We start from the raw sequence: 13,632 nt of genomic DNA, 5'->3' as shown, positions 1-13,632 counted from the left end.
AATTAGGTACACCCTGTATATTTTGCAGACTCCGGTCTTCGTCAACCCCTAAAATCGGTTCTTTCAGGGCACGACACAACCACCGAAAGACGGACGTTGATTTATATACGTGGAAAATCAAGTTTGCGGGTTACGGTCAGCATTTGAATATTGCGTTTGAATATCTTATCGAAGCGTTCGACCCTTTACGACGCGATGCGAAACAGCCACATCCCTCAAAATTAATGTTTAGTTCAATACTTTTCCCTGGCTCGCGAGGAACCGCTGGCCGTATGAAAAATTTAGACTCCTAAAAAATTCTATGCAATCTAAATTATTTGCCGATCTAAAAAGCCTAGAATTGAGTTGTTCAATTTTGGGAGAGCACCGAGACTGTTGCTACGAATTTGCGAATTATTGTTCGCCTAAAAGAGAGCGATTTTGAGCGAGCAATGAACAGCTCAAATTGAAAAACGTATTTCCGTCTCGCTCGGGGAGAATATTCCGTGTTGCACCGAATTTATGTTAGCACGGACTGTCGATCGAAGTCCAAATTGTCTAAATTGTGTCGTCATTTGTCTCTTCGGAATATTCGCGAACGGGATGAGTAACACGCGAGCAGAGATAGATATATTTTTTTCTTCTTCCCCGGAGTTAAAGTAAGTTCGCCGGGCGTCTTCTCTTCCGGCGGAGTATAGCTCGGTTCATCCCATACGTTGGTGCTGCAAATTGAATCTTCCCGGACGACAGGATGCTTCATTATTTAGCAGCGGCTTCCGCCGGCTATTTGCAAAATTATTGTTGCGGAATTGGGACGAGGGTGTTCGAGGTTGGCAAAGAAAGAAGTTCATGCTCCTCGCCCGACTACCATTTAGCTTCCCTCGTAAAGAACCAGGGTATACTGTGCTCTGGCCATTTACTTTCTTGCGGACAAGCGATGCTCGAGCTTTAAACGTGTATTCTTCTACACAAAAAGGAAAAATAAAACACGTGAAACAACAATTAATAAAAATGCCTGAAGGTGCAGAAAAATTCGGGGTTTCGTCCGAACGAGCAAGTGACTCGAGTCAATAATTACACGTACTCGTTGCAGGACTTTTACAATTTTATCATTTACCGTTACCCATTTCTACAATTACTTTTCATTATCTTATTTTATTCTCGTACGTCTTAAGAAATTGATTTTCGTATGTCTTAGGAACGTTTCGTCGGTCCGGAAAATTCCGTGGAAGGGTCCAGGGCGTGGGGGCATTTGTTCGCAAAGCGTTATCGATAAGTCTGGGCGTTAGGCGAACGCCGCTTTCGGGCACAAAGAAACGATTGCGAGGGACTCGGCGCGAGACGGAAGAAGCCGGACGAGATGTGTTCGAGTGTCGACCCTGTCGACCAGAGGAGAATAAAACATTGCGGCCCGCCCCCCGCGAGACATCGGCGGATGATTTGTGAGTGGAAACAATAAGCGCCCCCTGCAATATTCATCACGGTAAACCCCTCTCACGGATGCCGGCGAAGCCGGGCTTCTGGCACGTTCTCCACCGAAAGAAGAAGAATAGCGCGAAGGAGGATTGGGTGGGGAATGTCCGGCTAAAAGTTTGATGGGTTACCATGTGCCCTGGGGAAAATGGCCGCAACGCGCATTGCTAGGCACCTCGCGTGGCCCCGTCGCAGGACCTGAAGGATTTTCGGATTCTATCAAACTGGACAATGCAATAATGCGCAACCCCTGCCAGATGCCAGTGGCTGCGCGAAAAATTGGACCGCTTAATGTTCACTCCACTTCCGAGGGTCCTCGACGACCCCTCTACCGCCGAGTAAAATCTACGGCCCTGCCCGTCTATTCTCGCTAAAACTCTGAGCTGAATATTACGGGTTCCAATATTTTTAATTTTTACCATGAGGACTTATTCGTCAAACTTATTTCTTTGCCATTTTCTGTTCGACAATAGAGATGCCTGGAGTTCAGCGATCCCCTAATTCGGCACGTTGATGTGTGTAGACTGTAAACTGTATCGACAGCGCTCATACATAAATGCAATGGCGTTCGGGAGGGGGGGGCTGTTAAATCAGTAGGATGTAAAGCAGGAGGATGCGGGGCCTCCTTCGGCCCAGAGAAGCATCGCTTAGGTGCCCATCCTTTTTCCACGAGGTCGACTAAATTCTTTCACGGCTCCAGACACTAGGATGTAGAGCGTAATTTGTAGAAGAAAACCCGACAAAAAGGGTTGGCTACCCCTTGGGTGCGGGGATAATGCGACCCTTGAGATGCCAGACCACAGAGTGATCTACGGTGGTCTATCGCGATCTCCGTGTACTTATATGTATGCGCGATATAAAGGTCTACCACGGGACAGTCGAATGTCATTCACGAACCTGGAAATAAAAAACACAAAAAAGCGAGGGAGAGAGAGAGAGAGGGGGAGAGGGAAAGAGTACGATTTTTCAGACCCCAGGAATTAACCTGCCACGAGAAGTATGCAAATTCAGGCAAAAACCAAACGGGCACACTCCGCTTACCCGCCTGACCATTCGCATGTTCTAGCATCCCCGCCCCTTTTTGCTCGTCCCAACCTCGTTACCTCCCTGGCTCGGACTGCCAGACCGAAAACTCATTAACGAATGCAAACGAGCTAACGTTGTGGACAAATTTAATAAAATCGTGCACGCGCAATTAGTTTCGCCGGGAGTAAACACGTTCCACCGAATCTCTTCGCCCCGCCCCCGCGTCCCCGGAAATCCGCAACTTCTCACCCTCCTCGCTAACTAGAGGAGCACCCCAGCACTTCTGGAACTCGTCTGACAGCGACCAACGTCGTCTCTCTATTAGGTCAAACTGCTATCCCAACGAACGGAACGTCGAGCGTCGAATAATCCCGGAAATGACGACTTTCAACCTTCGCGCGAGTCCCTGATCATATTCCTGTCACAAAATTATGGCACTTCCGCGAACGCTGTAAACTTGAGCAAAAATCAGCAATATCTGCGTTGCTTCGCATCAGCATCTCGCGAAGCACACAAATTTTTCGAAATATTGTGAAGCATGCATAAAATTCGGGAGATTGTAAAATATTTAACACTAGATTTACGGGACCCGTCAAAATGACTGGTTCTAATATTTTTAATTAAATATTATTGCGATTCTATGGATGCATACATAAGAAATTATTTAGCAAATTTATTTCTTTGGGTATGTATTATTTTAAAAATATTACTCAAAATGTGGGTAGCACGTTCTTGTTATTTTTATGAAGTAATGCAAAATAGTCACTTTTAGTGCTACGTGAACCTAGTGTCAAGAATTTTTCCGCGGTATTTAGATCACCTTCACTCTGTCTTTGAATGGAACGTCTAAAGTGATTGGTAGATGATAAAGGAGTGTGAAGCATGCTCGTATCGATTTTAAGGGAAGGTTAGAGCTCGTTCCGTATTTACGATTATAACACTTCCATCGCGATTGTTCCGAAATCGTTTTAATCGGCCCGCGCTCTGATACATAACGCATAGAATTTTTACAAATTTTACGAAGCATGCGTGATACATAAAATTCGAGAGATGGTAAAATATTTAAGAATTTTTCCGCGGTATTTAAACCACCTCTGTCACTAAATTAAACGTCTGAACATCCGAGGTGATTGGTAGATGATAAAGGAGTGCGAAGCATGCTCGTATCGATTTTAAGGGAAGATTAGAATTCGTTCCGAAAACTCTTTAATCGGCCCGCGCTCTGATACATAACGCATAGAATTTTTACAAATTTTACGAAGCATGCATGATACATAAAATTCGAGAGATGGTAAAATATTTAATAATTTTTCCGCGGTATTTAAACCACCTCTGTCACTAAATTAAACGTCTGAACATCCGAGGTGATTGGTAGATGATAAAGGAGTGCGAAGCATGCTCGTATCGATTTTAAGGGAAGGTTAGAGTTCGTTTCGTATTTACGATTATAACACTTCCATCGCGATTGTTCCGAAAACTTTTTAATCGTCCCGCGCTCTGATACATAACGAAATCTCGAGGAAAACACACTCCTCTTAATGTCGAGACTTCTACAACGATACGGTGTCCCGCGGGAGGGAAACCACTTGGAATATTTACGATAAATACCCGCGCAAACCTTCTTGTCTGCCAAGCGGATAAGACGGGGCTCGATAAAAGACATTATTCAAATTTGCTTTCCATATAATCGAGAAGCAGAAAGCAGTAGAGGAGACTGCGAAGGGAACGGTGCTGAAAAAAAGAACGAGATTAACAAGTGTTTCCTCGCGTTCTACGGAGAATTATATTTTCCCCGATGATTCTTTTTCGATTTTTCAATCTTGCACCGTCTCTGCGCGTTGCGCGATCAATGTGCTAGATTATGCGTCTTCTTTCGTGACCGCTATTTTCGGGAAAACGCAGAAGATGTGGAAAAGCAGAAAACGGTAATACAGAACCGTATCTATGGTAAACGTTGTCTCAACAATTTGGAACTTTATGCCATTTTATATTTAGCGAAACAGCAATCTAATCAGACCTGTACAACTTGAGTTAATTATAAATTGAGAGTAAATTTTCCCCAAAATGAATTTTTCCAGTACCACGTAGGAATGGTTCTACCATAATTTTTGATAAAGATTATTTCAAGCGTGATCCGATAAGTTTGAGGGAAAACTAAGTGGCGGGGGTACTGATCACGGAGCTGAACAATTAGTTTATCTTCTGCGGGGTGTACGCATCGCATAATCTGGCTTCTCCTAAAAACTTGGCGAACCAAGTGAGCAGCGTGATGTAGGTATAGCGATAGCTTGATGTCTGAGCAATATCACGGGGACGTGGTCATCTTAATGGAGTCGTCGGACGGCAGCACGAAGCTCGGAATCCGAAAAGCACGCACCAATGACTTTAATGAGATTCGCAAGTCGCGAACCTCCTCTGAAGCGATGACACGCCGCCATTGCCGGACGCTGTAAGTCCTGAGGATCCTCGTGTCCCCGTTCCCTTCACTCAATATGCGTTTTCGATTGCTATAGATCCCGGGTATCGAACCTCGAAGCCTCCATCTCAGCTATTTTCACCGGACAAAACGAAAATACAAAGAAAAAGTATCATAATCCAAAGTAACACCTAGATTGCTAATTCCAAATGTTGTATTAGATTACGTGGTAAGCTAGATTCGAAATTTACAATCAATGAATAATCAGGCCGTGAGATTCGATCCGGAAGCAGATCCAAACTCGCCTAGGATCCCCTATCAGCACATGAAAATGAATTTCTAAAGCTGACAGGATAATTGCATCGCGTCGGTGATTGTGTGCTAAGCGCCTAATTCGAACCTGGCAAGATAATTGCATCGCCTGTACGTTGGTGATTATGCACTCAAGATCTAACCCAGACATAATGCGGTCCTGGCAGAACAATTGCATTACCTACGGGCGTCGATGATTATCATCATACCGCGGGTTTTATGAGAACGTGAAATTTCAAATGATTTCTATTAAAGGTCTTTCCTGCGAATATTTCGACGGCCATAAACGTTGCGCGAAAGTTTCGCTCAGCGTCGGGTTTACCGGGCGAATCAGGCCCGTGTGTGTGCCGCAGTTAACCGCGTTTCAAGATTACAGAGGAGTTTATTGGCCTGATTGGTTTCCAAGTGTTCCACCCTCAGTTACACAGGCACCGCACGATAAAAACAAAGTGGAAGAGGTTGGAATTTCAGTTTCGCTCTGGCGGCCGGCTCCGCTCCGCTCTGCTCCGCTCCGCTCGGCTCTCGAGCATCCGGGAGTAATTGGAGAGAGACGGGGAACAGGGGATGAGGAGGTGGGAGGATGAGAGAGAGAGAGAGAGAGAGAGAGAGAGAGAGAGAGAGAGAGAGGATCGCGTCCGTGTGTTGGTCATGAGTTTCGGACTTGGGAATTTTGGCCGGTGGCTCGTTCGCGGGGCACAAAGCGGTCTGCCAGACTTAACGTGATTAGCAGAGATACCCCGGCAGCTTCCTATTATCCGCGGTCCAGACGCCGCCGCACAACCGATCTCTTCCTACTCCTCTTCCCTCCTCCCTCCTCCCCCCGCCGCCCCTCCATTTCGACCCCCGTCAACCGTACAAATGGATAACGCTGACTATCAATGTCTTCGGTAAACTGTTGTCCTTACTTACGCCTCGACGCGTCGCCTGCATCATACTCTTCGATTCACAAGACGTATTTCGGTTCGATGGGTTCTTTCAACTTCCGTGAATTCTGTGAGTATTGTTCATTCGATTTGATAAAGAGGTTGGTACAGTTCACTCTTTGCGCAGAATACAAATTACCCCTGTCGATTGTGGGGAACAGATTTTGTGGAGTCCTTCAAATCGGAGATCGTCGTCTCAATAAATTGTTCAGAAATGCAATTTTGGCAATTTTAGTTGCAGTTCAACTGATTTTTAGATTCGATGCAACGCAACAACTGAGATTATTATTCAAATGGAAATCACTGTGCTCGTGTCACATTCAGCTCAGTTATTAACACTAGGTTTACGGGACCCGTAAATTAATAATATTCTTAATTTCCGATCATTGAGATTGTGAAGATCCGTCTACGTGGAATTATTCAACACATACAATCTTGTACAGAAGCATTCTTCTTATTTTTACAAAGTAATGTAAAATACTCACTTTTAGCGCTCCGTGAACCTAGTGTTAAAATACCTAAATGCTATTGCAAAGGAGTCGGCCGCGGCGCGTCTGATCATGACCGACCGAATCTACTTCTCGCGACGGCTGCGACACAGAAGCGTCAACCGAGAGAACGTTACTCGTTTCTTCTCGATTATTTCTGCAAATATAATTATGTAATACCAGGGAAGACTGTACAATTTCGAAAAGGGTGACTACTATACCGAATAAGGCTCTACCTCCCTAAATCCGGAAAGCTAACCTCGTTATACGGGGATGAAAACAGAAAGGTCTCCTCAATTGCCAGTTCAAGGACAACATTGGAGGTTCTACTTAGGTGGAATGAGTAAAGTTAAAAAATCGATGCAGATGACCAGAATTAGAGCTGAAGAGAGCCAACGGATGTTAAAATCGGGGAGCAAATCGCCAGTTCAAGGACAACGTTGGAGGTTCTGCTCGGTTGGAATGAGCAACGTTAAAAAATCGATGACCAGGATTAGAGCTGAAGAGAGCCAACGGATGTTAAAATCGGGGAGCAAATCGCCAGTTCAAGGACAACGTTGGAGGTTCTACTTAGGTGGAATGAGTAAAGTTAAAAAATCGATGCCAAGGATTAGAGCTGAAGAGAGCCAACGGATGTTAAAATCGGGGAGCAAATCGCCAGTTCAAGGACAACGTTGGAGGTTCTGCTCGGTTGGAATGAGTAAAGTTAAAAAATCGATGCCAAGGATTAGAGCTGAAGAGAGCCAATGTAAAATCGGGGAGCAAATTGCCAGTTCAAGATAGCAGGCTCCAGGAGTCCTAGGTGGCCATGTAGCTAGGAGCTAGCGTTTGAAGATCGATGCAGATGACCGGGATTAGAGCCGATGTTGAAATCGTGGAAGCAGAGCAATACTGGAATGCACGAGCTTACGGACAGTACACAGGGTGAGAGTCCCTGCGAGTATGAAACTCAATTTGATTCCTGCTTCCAGCCGACCCCCGTCGTCGGAACCGGAGGTGGGTGGCTGGGGTGGGAAGAGTGGCGGACCGCTGCCACCCCAGAAAAGGGGGTGCTCCCAGGGGCGTGCGACTGACCCGACATCCTGCAGGATCCAGCCACTCATATTGCCAATTACCAACTCTACGACCCTCTCGCTCTTCGCTCGCTTTGGACTTCGGATGATTCCGACCACTTCTAGGCTGTTCCAGTTACGTCGCCGATGTTCTCTTCATCACGCCACGAAGAAACGTCAACAGCAAGAGCCTCTGTGTACCGGGTTCCCGACCACTGGGATCCTCCGACGTCTGACGAGGAGTTAGGGTATGTATCCCTGCTGCTTTGCATGTCACGACTTCGGTACAAAAGTGACGAAACTCGAAAAACTCGACTTTTTAAAAAATTGTCCAAGGAGACTCTCTGATCGATCAGGAAAATCTTGTTGGTTCATTTTCATCGCGGTAGAGGATAGTTGTGTCACTGGACCCTTAATTACCAAAATTTTCTACGATATTCGATGATGCTGCACTTTGTAATTCCAAACATAAATAATTGATCTGCAATTACCCAGAAATATATACTTCGCCATTTGCCGACAAAAATATCAAAGAATTTACGAAAAGAAATTGAACGCCTTATCGACATAAGGGTTAAAGAAGACAACTGGAAATTGATTTTCGTTTCTAAGAATTCTAGTTACAGTTGTTAGTAAAATTGAAGTAAAAAATGCGATAATAATGTCCCAAATTCTACCGACATATTTACAATCTTTTGTGCCACATTTGGTACTATTTTTGTACAGAGTTTTCTTTATGATAAAATCAATATAGTGAAAATTAAAAATCGCCCTTCGAGCACTCCCAGCTCCTTGAGCGAAGAAAAAGAGTGGGAGATGAAAAATAATCGAGGGAATATATGAAAATGGTGAATTATTTCAAATCGTAGCAGAACAATAGAGATTGCAACGCAACAGCGAAAAGGAATTACGTGTCGGCGGTTACGCGGCGTGAAACAAGGGGCAAAGAATATGAAAAATAGATTGGAAAATATTAAAAAGAAAGTGGGCGAGAATGTCCCTTTGAAAGGGCGAAAGCTAGGGCGGAGACGGCGTCGGACCGTGGCGGAGAGGAGTTAAGGCGGGTCTCGCGGAAAATATCGTGGCGAGGGAAAAGTATAAACATTTAGACAAGTTTAAACTCCGAACTTTCGTACCGTGCCGCGCGACGAAGGAAGGCGCAGGATGAGTTGACGTTTCCGAGTCTTCAATATTTGTTAAACTCACCTCCACCTTCTTTTACTTTTCTGACATTCCTTCTGGCTTCTCTCTCCTCTCACTCTCTCTCTCTCTCTCTCTCTCTCTCTCTCTTTTCCTCTGGTATCGGCACCGGCATCGGGCGACCCTCTTTTATAACGCATAAACTTCACGGTATAGGTCCGTATACGGGTGACATATAGATTTTATATACGATTACCTCGGCAAATGCACCGCCGTTTCTTTTCCGGTCCAATAAACCTAAGTGATTTTGCGACCGTATTTTCGTGGTTTCATTTCGATTGTGTTGTACTTTGACGCCCCCGGGCAACCCTTGCACATTTGCCCCGAGACGGTTATAGATTTATACCGATCCCGTGCATTCTTCCTCCGGCAGTACGTTCTCCCACTTAGAACAATTATCTCAACCCCCCGAGCATGAAAAAAAAAACTACCTGTTCAATTATAAAAATAATAACACGCGCTTAAACTCCACGGAATTTTCTTTACAGCAGCAAACTGAGAACGCCAGAATTTCTCTCGCCCTCAGAAAATTAATGGGGGCAATTCTAATCGTGCAGGGTCAATGTGCATAAAGACCTGCAGTCTCCCGATTGCATTCTCCCATGCACCCCGAGACAGTCGAGGTTTTCGGCATCGCGCTGATCGACGACCGATCCTGGCCGATTACAAACCCGTCGATGCAACGGTTGCACGTAGTCGTTGCGCTCCGGAGGGGTGGGGGGCGTAGGGGTGCAGTTGATTCGTTGAAGAGTTGCGGGGGTGGTTCACGGCAGAGTAAGATGTAATTTTCAATACTCGGTGGCGGAGTCTCTGGAGGCGCAAGGGGAGCCACAATTCCGGGGGTTTACCGTGCACTGTCGACGTAAACTCTCCTCAGTCGCACCCCCATCGGCCGAAGTCAGCCACGGAGAATACCACTTATTCGAACCCCCAGTGACTGTCAATACAGGCTCCCATAGTGTCTCGAGGAGCATATCAGACGGATGAATAAATCTCGTTATACGGCCGATCCGATGGAACTCGCGACGTGTTAAATCGCCGATCAAGAAGCTTGTACTTCCGGTTGCCCCGCGTTGCGATTTATTAGAAACACAATTTCTGTGGGAAAGCCTTCCCCTACCCCTGTGGTGGTTTTGAGCTTGTCAACCATGTTGCCACAGTGTCTCTCCAGCTCGCTCTTCTTGACACGCGGGAGAAGAATAGTTCGCGCAGGCTATAAAAATCTGGGGTGCTGTTCAGGGTATAGTATTCCCTGTAAATTTTTTAGAAAATTTTGATACAAGAGGGTAGTTGTTAATTTCGATTTCTGTTGCTAGTTTTTAATTTTCTTTTCTTTTTTCTCGTTTTACTTCTTCCAGAAGTTGATGTGAAAAGGCTTGCACAAATTCATTCAATGGAATTGAATTTATCAGTGGTCAAATAAATTGATTTAACCAACATTTCAGTCGATATTATACTAACGAAAATTTCTGTTAAAATTCAAATTTATTAAATCGTAAATCGACTGATTTAGCGGATCTTTTATTTGAAACCGAATTTATTAACACTAGGTTTACGGGACCCGTCAAAATGACGGATTCTAGTATTTTTAATTTAATATTATTATTATTATTTAAATTTATTTCCTTGAGTATATATTATTTTTAAAGTATTGCTAAAAATGTGGCTAGCACGTTCTTGTTATTTTTATAAAGTAATGCAAAATAGTCACTTTTAGTGCTCCGTAAACCTAGCATTAAGGATTGAATATATTAGTGTGATATTTTATTCGAAACAAGATTCGTTGAAGCCTGAATAAATTTTATATAAATTAAAATTAGCTTGATAGTGACCATTATTTAGTACACAGTAAAAACTGAAGGAACGTACTGTACGCGAATGTCCTTTGATTACAAATGGCCAGCGATTATTCAGAGTCTCTGTTAGTTTCGATTATGTTTCGAGAAGGGCGCAAGCATGAGCACCGCGGCTGCGGAATGCGTGAATTTTCCATTTCGGCGTCGTGGAACGCGCGACAGTAGTCGATTAGATAGGCCGATGTGTAAATATATGGGAAAGTAGTTCGGGATCGATTTTATTTTTTTGTTTTTGTTTTTGTGAGAACCTTGTTTGAAAGTTGCATGTATGCCATTTGCCCGTAGTAAGGTGAGAACCATGTGGGAGCGTCGTTCAGAGCCCAGGGGAGGGCTGAGAGTCACACTGATCTCGCTCTTTGTCGCTGGGCCCATTGGAGTGCATCCTTCGGCTCCGTGGCATCCATAGCGTCTACCACCAGTTCCCAGTGCTGCATCCACGATCTTCCCGGCATCCTCTCCGGTGTACCTTCCTTCCTTCCTTCCTTCCTTCCGGAGTCGCGGGCTACATATCGTGGCTTTCGAAACCTCCTGAGAGCCTGCGCTCTGACTTTGATATTCTGTGTCGAATTACGCTCGTTTCGTGTACCAAACAGATCACAGCCACGGGGGCGTAAACCAGTGCATGAGCAGCATCCGAAAACACCCCCGGTTCGGCCAATCGGTGCTCACCGTGTCTTCTTCAACCCTTTTTCCCTCGATCTGTCGCACACCATCGTCCATCCACACTTGGACGCGGCCAGCTGCCTCAAACGAATCGCTTATTAACACCTCTGTCGGAGAAATCCGAGGACACCTTTTACAATTTTCAGTAAAAATTAATTGAGAGAGAAGCTGAGGAATTCCGAATATTTTAAATTTTTCTCGTTCCAGTTTCATTCCTGCTCCAATTTAACTCGTTTCAAGATTTATATTTTTAGAAAAACATTTCCAATTTTCCTTAGCGTACCGAACAGTGCTCGCAAAATTAGGTGAGAACAACTAAATAAATTGTAGCAATTTCAGCATTCCAAAAGCATTTAAGGGGAAATTTCATTCCAGTTTCATTCCTGTTCCAATTTAACCCTTTTCAAGATTACTATTTTTAGAAAAACAGTCATTCCCAATTCTTCTTAGCGTACCGCACAGTGCTCACAAAATTAGGTGAGAACAACTAAATAAATTGTAACAATTTCAGCATTCCAAAAGCATTTAAGGGGAAATTTCATTCCAGTTTCATTCCTGTTCCAATCTAACCCTTTTCAAGATTACTATTTCTAGAAAAACATTTCCAATTTTCCTTAGCGTACCTAACAATGCTCGCAAAATTAGGTGAGAATAACTAAACAAATTGCAGCAATCTTAACATCCCAGAAGCATTAGAGGGGAAAATCTCGAGTCGAAAGAATCACCGAAAATTCGGTCGGCCCCGTCCCGTAATTAGACAGCAACACGCGAAACCACGGGTCAGCCGTTCCTGAGGTGGGCGCGAGGGTTAATTAGGTAATTAACGAGGTACCGGCGGCCGGACTTAACGATTCGCTGACGGGGACATGCTCGTGACACTCTCTCGATTCCACGGGCATTCATCATTCCGACGCCTGTTAGCGGCGTGAAACGTTCTACGTGGTCTAATCTCGTGCCCATAAATAAGATAACAATTTTTCATCCCCCCATGCGAGAACCACCCAACCCAACCCCCTCTGGCCGCCCCCGTAGCGACGTCTTAACTCGAGGGGTCGCGCCCACCAGAACCCAACCTCGTGGAACACAACCCCTTGGTGGAGGCGGGGGCGGGTGTGTGCGCGGGGGTGGCTGAGGCAGACAGAAAACGGAAAAGTTTGTAACCCTCGTTACCGGGTATCGAATTCCAATTAGATGACGATCGCATTTCCACCGCCCCGGCCGGAAGACGTTTTTGCGTGTAGTACCCGAGACGAACGGCCGAGATCGCCTAGTTACCTTACACTCCCATGGGCAAATCAAACGGATACTAATTTGCGGCGTTCGGGGAGAGCCGCCTTGATTAGGGCACAGCATCTCTTGATCGCGACCGACGATTGTCCTGACCGACCCCGTTGTTTTATCGCAATCTTTCGAACGTCGCGCTTCTTTCAACCCTTTGCACACCACTGGCGACTCCTGCAGTAGCATAACTCATTTTTTTCAAGCTGTTCGACGATGTTCCGATCATCTTGTAACATTTACAATAATCTCGCTTCGAGGGTCGTTTGGGAAACAGGCGAAATATATCATTTTCTCAGCCCTCAATAACTGATTGAAAAGTTCGGAAAAAATCTCCCGAGTAAAGGAGAATACTTTTATCCACATTTTCACTTTTACTTCAGTTATCTCGAGCAACCACTGGAAAAATATTTAACCACTCGCGATTTATATTAGATTGGGGAGAAAGAAATCCATCATTTTTACGGTGAACTTCAAGACTTTATTTAACATGTTTCGGATTGTCCGATTAGGGTCAAATACGCACCGTTTTGTTCTATAATTTGTTGCCACTTTAAAGGTAGCTTCATAAAAGTCTTCTCACCTTATTTTGACTTCTTCAAAAGTCCTCTCTCATAGAAGTCTTGGTCCCTATTGGCGAAAAACTCTAGCGATCGATTTTCACAATTTTCTCTTGATGCCAATTTCTTATCACTAAGGAAGTTTTGCAATGCAAGAAAAACATGGTAATCGCTTGGTGCCAGGTCGGGACTATGATAAGAAATTGGCATCAAGAGAAGATTTTGAAAATCGATTACTCTTTTTCGCCAATAGGGACACCAAAGACTTCTACGAGAGAGGCTTTATGAAGCTACCATTAAAATGGCAACAAATTATAGAACAAAACGGTGCATATTTCACCCAAATCGGACAATCCGAAACATGTTAAATAAAGTCTTGAAGTTCACCGTAAAAATGATGGATTTC

The 13,632-nt window shown here is 44.6% G+C and overlaps 1 protein-coding gene across 1 annotated transcript in view; it reads right to left on the bottom strand.

Moving 5' to 3' along the window:
• Positions 1-8,983: 8,983 nt before the first annotated feature.
• Positions 8,984-13,632, bottom strand: part of LOC143362657 (uncharacterized) — a 98,590-nt gene continuing 93,941 nt past the window's right edge. The window contains exon 4 of the mRNA XM_076803013.1: positions 8,984-8,993. The gene's annotated coding sequence lies outside the window, so the exon portion shown is untranslated. The remainder of the gene's footprint in view (positions 8,994-13,632) is intronic.

This window comes from Halictus rubicundus, chromosome 17, assembly GCF_050948215.1.
Source record: "Halictus rubicundus isolate RS-2024b chromosome 17, iyHalRubi1_principal, whole genome shotgun sequence".
Taxonomy (NCBI): Eukaryota; Metazoa; Arthropoda; class Insecta; order Hymenoptera; family Halictidae; genus Halictus; species Halictus rubicundus.
This window is presented reverse-complemented; position numbering and strand designations above follow the sequence as displayed.